The sequence below is a fragment of the Phocoena phocoena genome, chromosome 14 (genome assembly GCF_963924675.1).
Source record: "Phocoena phocoena chromosome 14, mPhoPho1.1, whole genome shotgun sequence".
NCBI lineage: Eukaryota > Metazoa > Chordata > Mammalia > Artiodactyla > Phocoenidae > Phocoena > Phocoena phocoena.
The window spans coordinates 1,375,902-1,383,702 of NC_089232.1; the positions used below are offsets into that span (position 1 = coordinate 1,375,902).

General features: G+C 42.0%; 1 non-coding gene across 1 annotated transcript; it reads left to right on the forward strand.

The window, feature by feature from the left end:
* Positions 1 to 1,315: 1,315 nt before the first annotated feature.
* Positions 1,316 to 1,388, forward strand: TRNAK-CUU (transfer RNA lysine (anticodon CUU)). The gene has a single exon. It is a non-coding gene; the product is annotated as a tRNA-Lys (tRNA).
* Positions 1,389 to 7,801: the final 6,413 nt, after the last annotated feature.

The window sequence follows — 7,801 nt, forward strand, 5'->3', positions numbered from 1 at the left end:
GGGAATTTGGCGATATTTACCAAAATGTAAAATCACATGTCAATTGACTTTCATCTTCAATATCAATTCTACTTCCGGAACTTCATCCTAAGGATATATCCTCGTATTTCTCCAAAGATGCATTTTTTAAAATGTTCATTTCAATCCCGTATTTAATAATAAAATCCCTAAAATAACCTGAGTTCCATCCATAGGAAAATGGATAATAAATCCAGTGGCTCCAAGTAATGTGATACCCATCTATGTCAGCAATTCAAAAATCCCAACGTTCTGGACACTGACGTTTTAAAAAGAGTTTGCAGTGTACATATTTGTTGGTGAATCTGTTCTGTGTCGTTGATAGATCTTCTTCATTCCAGTCGGTGTGAATATTCATTTGTTACACTGCAGAAATATCAGTGTGGTTGAAAAAGAAGTGCCTCCCCAGACCTTTCTGGGAATTTATTATAAAAAGTATTATCTTTCCAAACTTTGAAAAATTGTGACTACTGAAATACATCTGACCCTAAGGATGCAGAATAGGGGACTGTGGGTTTGTATTCACAGCAGCTGAAATTTATGTAATAAATATATGTGGTGTTGATGGGATATTATTACCTGATAAAAAGCAAGGATATAGAATAGTGTATATAAAAGTTCTTTGGGTAAATGCTTCTATGTGCATAAACATAGCTGGAAAAATATATAAAAACCTAATTCTGATGTTTTACTCTGGGAATTGGGATGGATTCCGCCCTAATTCTCTGCCAAAGCTGCCCTCGTTAACCACACACTGAAGTAAAGCAGGTACGTAGCTCCTTGGGTTCTGGCTTCGGCACGAGGCTTTCAGTGGCTGAGAAACTTGCTCCCTCTGCTTGACCGTGGCAAAACTTAACCCAGTTTATCTGACAATACATACTTTCTAAAATAATGCCTCCCGGGTATGAATAAGTTGCCTTCTTTGGGGATTAATATACATTAAATAAGCATCTCTAAAGAAGTTGATAAATAGTATTAACATGTAAAGGAAAACATATTAGCTTATTATGCTCAATATCACCAAAAAAATAGAATACTTAACAAATACTACTAAAAGAGGAACGTTGACCATAGCAAATACACACACACACACGCACACGCGCGCACACACACACACACACACACACACACACACAGCCCAGGAGGTTGTAAGAGCCCATCCGTTAGCAATGCAACATCATTTCTTACTATTTTGCCTTTACATGTAGTAGCTTGACAAGGACTCACTTTAATTGAATTGAGCCACTGAGCCCTTAGAGACAGTCCATGGGTTATTAAACAGGTGTAATGAGAGAATTCCCTGGTGGTCCAGTGGTTAAGACTCTGCACTCTTGCTGCTGAGGGCCCAGGTTCGATCCCTGGTCAGGGAACTAAGATTCCACAAGCTGCGAGGTGTGGCCAAAACTAAAACAAAATAAAAAATAAAACAAACAGGTGTAATGATGCAAATTCACTCTTGGAGGTTTAGATCTTAGAGATAACAGAGGTCAACCCTCTCAGCTTCAGGACGGGGAGACTGAGGCTCCCTTACAGAAGGACCCAGTGCCTCGCTCAACCCCTCCCTCCTGCACACCTGAGCTTTGGAAACCTGAGCAAGTTCACAGCCGTGAAAAGCTTGCTGCCAGTGCCACTCAAGCCCACCTGTCACCAGGCACCAGGGCTCAGACGAGGACTCCCTCCCATCCCACTGCTGTGAGTGGACGGGCTCCCACCCCAGTGTCTGCAAATCCAAATAGGGATTGTGTTTGTTTGTTCATTTGAACTTGCAACTTCGTTCCGGGATCTGGGACATTGCAGAGAATGAGATTATGATCTTACATGGGGTAATATGATCTGGCTGATACAGAAAAAGAAGTCTTTACCTCACTCTGACTCTTTTTGGACATAAACTAGCTATTGGCTCCAAGCCATCTTTCCCACTTCCTACTGGTCCTCTTCTTTATCCAGGAAGGTAATTATATTAATTATATTCCTATATTTGCTCATGGTTTGGCTTTAAAATACCTCCATTTCTATACTATGTCATTAAGATACTCTATGAATCCTTAATCCTTTCCTCACTGACTTTGATATGATGTCGTGTTACGTGCAGTTACGTGTTTGTTTTTTCTTGCTTTATTCTTTTTTTTTTTTTTTTTTTTTTTTGTGGTACGCGGGCCTCTCACTGTTGTGGCCTCTCCCGTTGCGGAGCACAGGCTCCAGACGCGCAGGCTTAGCGGCCATGGCTCATGGGCCCAGCCGCTCCGCGGCACGTGGGATCTTCCCGGACCGGGGCACAAACCCGCATCCCCTGCATCGGCAGGCGGACTCTCAACCACTGCGCCACCAGGGAAACCCTCTTGCTTTATTCTTTATTCTGGTCTTATGCACTCCCAGACCCATCTCCTGCCCCATGTGGTCAGTGCCTTCTCTCCCCCTTCCCTCCCATTTCTCTCCCTCCCCATCCACACCCGGCCCCAGTTACACCTGTGCCCCCAGGGCCCACCGTGCCCTCGGCCCTGACCTTCCCTCTAGGAATTTATAAGGGAGACATTGACAGACCACAGCCTGTCCTCGCTCTGTTCCTTCTTCTGTTTCCCCGTTTTGTTATTTTACAAGCAGACTTCATAAAATCAGCTAAAAATTCGCCTTTATTCTTTCATAGATCACACAAAATTCCTGAGTCTCTTTGTATCATCCGAATGTTTAGATTTTCCTACAGCGTCACGTAATACTCTTCTGAAAGAACCAAACTGGCCTGTGAACTTTTTTAGGAACATTGCTGATCAAAGCATCATTGTGACCACGGGGATCACCTGAGCTCCCTGCCTCCAGCTAGTTCCCCCCGGACACGCCAGCATTTCCCCCAATTTTGTGAAAGTTGTATTTGAGAACCCGAACACTACACAGCATTACAGACACATCAGACGCTGTCCGTGCGTTGGGACTGTTCCTCCCTTTTCTCGCAGCTGTGTGAGCAGCAGGAGCCGAGGGGCACTGCTGTCACCGCAGGATCCTGTCAGAAACACCGTGGTCCGAAGACAGCATTGCTCTTCCTTGGTTCTTCTTTTTCTTTGCCAGCTAGGGTCCTGTGGTCCCTGACTGTAGCACAGCCCATGGGGCATCTGATCAGCGCTCTGCCCAAGCTCTTTCTAAGAGGATCAGGCTACGTGAACTTAAAAGTCAAAACACTAGACTTTATATCCAGCCTGTCATTGTTTCTGTCTGGGCTCCCAGACTCTGCTGATGTCTGAGTTCCTGTGATTAGGCTTTTCTGCGCTAAAACCCACGGAGTCCCTAAATGAAAGGGCTGTCTTAGCTGTTGTAAATGAGAACCCCCAAGTTAAAGTGCCTAAGTCTTCTCCCCTGTTGCCTCTTCACCTATTTCCCCATCTCTTTGAAGAGCATCGGTATCTAGGCATTAAAGAGAAACCTGGAGAGAATGCAGACAAAAATGGTAAGTTTGCACGATTTGGGAAACAGGCCACATACAAAAGGAACTCAGGTAAATGGTAAGTTTGCACGATTTGGGAAACAGGCCACATACAAAAGGAACTCAGGTAGATTAGCAACACCTGTACGCATTAATACGTGTAATCATTTCAGCTTACAAGGAAATAAAGCTTATTCATGTGACTGTAGGTTAAACATCATTATAAAGGTATTTTGATGAAGTTGCTAACGTCTAATGTTGATGAACTTGAAGCCTCAGATGTTCTTATACAGAGATTTTGGGGGATTTATCAACTCCAAGAAATCTTGATAAAGTCTGCTGGTCTTCAGCCCTTTTTGTCGAGGAGCGAACAAGCCATCCACAAGACATTGGGAAGTGTGTTCAGTGTGGCACTTGGCCTGCCATTTGTCTGATTAGCCCTTCTGGAGAATGGTCGTATACTTCGTTTCTTAATGTAAAATGGTAAGGTGGTATACAACATTAATTAATTTTTCAAAGTTACAGATCTCCAGTGCAGTGAGCCCTCACTGCACTGGAAACTCAGGGACATTTCTGAAGAGTCTCTCTGGACTGACCAGGATGCCCAGTGCAGCCCCCTCTGCCCCTGGACGGATCCTCACACATCCTGGGACATAGCCAGAGCAACTGTGACTGTGGACATGTCTGTCTCCTACTTGGACTGTTACTGGGGGGCTCTGCTTTATTCCCAGTGTCTAATGCAGTGCCTGCCACGCTCGTGTAATTCCTTAAAATGAAGTATTTACTGAATAAATGAAGAAACGCTTATTCCAGGCAAGTGCCTCCTAGCAGGTCAATACCACGGCTCAGCTCTTTAGGAATTGTGGGCACACAAATGAGGTACGTTCCTGGCTCAGCAGCTGTTATGTCCCTGGGTGCTTTGACAGAGATACCATTTCTCTGGTCCAGGCGACAGGATATGAGGGCTGGGGGCAAGTCAGTGCCACAGAAGCCACACACAGTCAGTGAAAGGCTGTGAAAATAAAACTGCAGCCAGGCCAGGCTTCTGGGGGCCTGCAGGGAGTCTGCTGGGAGGTCGTCGCCTCTTTTCTCAGTAATGGTTTATTACATAGAAAACATGCAGGAAGGAGCCCAGTTTTCAATCCTAGTGTAACCATTTCGTAGATCTATCACCTCATAAGTCACTTAACCGCTCTGAGTCCCCAAATCCTTATATATTTTTTGTTTTTATAAATTTATTTATTTATTTATTTTTGGCTGCGTTGGGTCTTCGTTGCTGCGTGCGGGCTTTCTCTAGTTGCGGCGAGCGGGGGCTACTCTCTGTTGTGGTGCGTGGGCTTCTCTTAGCAGTGGCTTCTCTTGTTGCGGAGCACAGGCTCTAGGTGAGCGGGCTTCAGTAGTTGTGGCACGTGGGCTCAGTAGTTGTGGCACGTGGGCTCAGTAGCTGTGGCTCGCAGGCTCTAGAGCGCAGGCACAGTAGTTGTGGCGCACAGGCTTAGTTGCTCCCCCGCATGTGGGATCTTCCCGGACTAGGGCTAGAACCTGTGTCTCTTAACCACTGCGCCACCAGGGAAGTCCTCCTTATTTGTTTAAAACAAAAAAAGAAAAAAAATAGTAACTGCTTTATTTTTGTCATAAAAAAATAAATTTCATAACTGTTGTAAGGATTAAATTTCATGAAGTATGTGAACATTCCTAAAATACCGCCAGACATTTTTTCATTGCTCAGCCAATAGACGTAAATAGAATCTGAATCTGAATGTTGTGTCTGGGGAATTTATAGTTTCTTTATAGGAATATAACGGCCTCAGGAAGGTCCGTAAGAAAAATATGATTTGTTTTGAGGAAACATGCGTTATGAACAATTTAATGGAATGCGCCTTTTCTATAAAAAGCATCATTTACTGATTGTCCGCTACGCAAAAGAGGCACCTGTTTCTAAAACCACCTGTGCTTAGGAAAAGGAAGTAGGCTTTGCAAGATCACGTCAACTGGTGACCAAATCAGGAAAATAACCTGAGAGCCTGGATTCGTGGACATATGCTCAGCTGTTTGATTTATCCTGGAGGTGAAGCTGGAGCCAGTGGGGATAAGATGGTTGATTCTATTTTCCTCCGCCCTGGAAGTGGATGCCAGAGCTATGAAACACACCAGGGCTTGTCCTCTTTATTCATTGCCTTTTCCTTGTTTTGCTCCCTTTGAAACACTAAATCTGTAATTTTTTAAAGTTGTTATTATAATATGAATGAAATGTATTCTCTCTTCTCCATCTTCTGACTGGTTGAAACCACATAAAAGCAAGTGAATATGATGGGAATTAAGTCTTGGCAGTGGGTATTAGGTTGATGTGTTGATTTCAAGTTGCTATTGAGGAAATAATTAAACCATGATTTTGCTGGTGATTTTATTTGTCTGCTGTGTGTGAAGGACATTTATTTGCATTAGTAGAACATTAATTAATAAATTTCTATGCTGTTATATAAACTGGGGTCCATCTAAGCAAAAAAGGATAGGTTTGCTTATCTAACTAGATACTATTAATTTAAGGGAAAAAAACCCAACAACAACAAAATTCCTAATAAGCAAATAATTCAAGCCAATGAGTTCTAAAAGGCCAAACAGTTGCTTGAGTTTTCTTTCTTTCTTTCTTTTTAAAATAATTTCAGCATTTAAATGTTTTTCTTCTTTTGCTCTTACATTCTCATTGGAGTGTGTTTATTTTATTATCATGGGGGCTGCAAATATTTATTTTTAATACTCTAGTCTTAGAATAAGAAATGATATTCAGCACCAAGGCATGCACACTTACGTAGCGTAAGAATGTGTTCTGCTTTCAAAGCAATTGCCTGGGAAACAGCAGTGCCAGAGCTAGAACAACTTATATTGGGGAAAGTTGACTACATGAAGAAGACACTGAATGCTGGATTATCAGAATAATCCTGAGATCAGGACGGTGCCTTTCCTTCCTTCTCTGCCCTGGTCATGCTGAGGTCATATTTTGATGATTTTGAATTTTCAGCATCTTAGTGCATTTGCATTTTCCCTATTTTCAGGATAGAAATTGTGCTGAGTTATAAATACATTATAATGGTAATGTCAGGGTAAAGAAAACCCCCCTTTTTTTTAACCTTGACAAGATTTTTGTCTTTCAAGTGGGGGATGAAATAGTAAAGATGGATTATAATTCCTTTTCTTAAAATAATGAAGAACATATTTTATAAATGGCATTTAGAGCTGCAAATTAGCATCTATAGCTACCATTTGTGTTTTTATAATGTATTCAAAGTAGGATTTTGGGGAGAGGGTGAGAAAATCTTAAATATGGAATTAAAGAGTTCAGTGCAATTTCAAACTATAAAGGAGAACGTTCTTACTGTTTCCGAGAAAGATGATGTCATTTTCTCAAGATCCCACTTCTTTCTTGTACGCAGCTTTCCTCCAGTAAACTATTCTTTAAACTTTCTATTGGAGGATAATATTCATATATTATTCATAATATTCATTGTATCAGTAAGCAGCACCCAGGCACAGGACACAGCTGTGTCCCAGGAGTCCCCGTGAGCTCTAGCAGTCACTACCCTCCCCACAGTAACCACCACTGACCTCTATCAACAGCCTGGTCCACCTGCTTTCCTACTTTACATTCAAGGAGTCCCACAGTATCTACTTAGCACTGACTTTTTACAAATTGAAGTATAGTTGCTTTACAATATTATATTAGCTTCAGGTGTACAGAATGGTGATTCAGTATTTGTATAGATTATACTCCATTATATGTTATTACAGGATAATGGCTATGATTCCCTGTGCTGTACAATATATCCTGGTTGCTTACCTATTTTATACATAGTAGTTTGTATCTCTTCATCCCCTACCCCTATCTTGCCCCTGCCCCTTTCCCTCTCCCAACTGGTAACCACTCGTTTCTTCTCTATGTCTGTGAGTCTATTTCTGTTTTATTTTTTAGATTCCACATATAAGGGATATCATACCGTATTCGTCTTTCTCTGTCTGACTTATTTCACTAAGCATAATAATCTCTAGGTCCATCCACATTGCTGCAAATGGCAGAATTTTGTGGTTTTCATGGCTGAGTAATATCGCATTGTACATATGTACCACATCTTCTTCATCCATTCCTCTGTCGGTGGACGTGGGTAGCTTGCCTATATTGACTACTGCAAATAATGCTGCTATGAACATCGGGGCGCATGTATCTTTTCAAATTAGTGTTTTCATTTTTTCCCCGTATATTCCCAGGAGTGGAATTGCTGGATCATATAGTAGTCCTATTTTTAATTTTTAGAGGAACCTCTATAACGTTTTCCATAGTGGCTGCACCAATTTACACTCCCACCAACAGTGAACAAG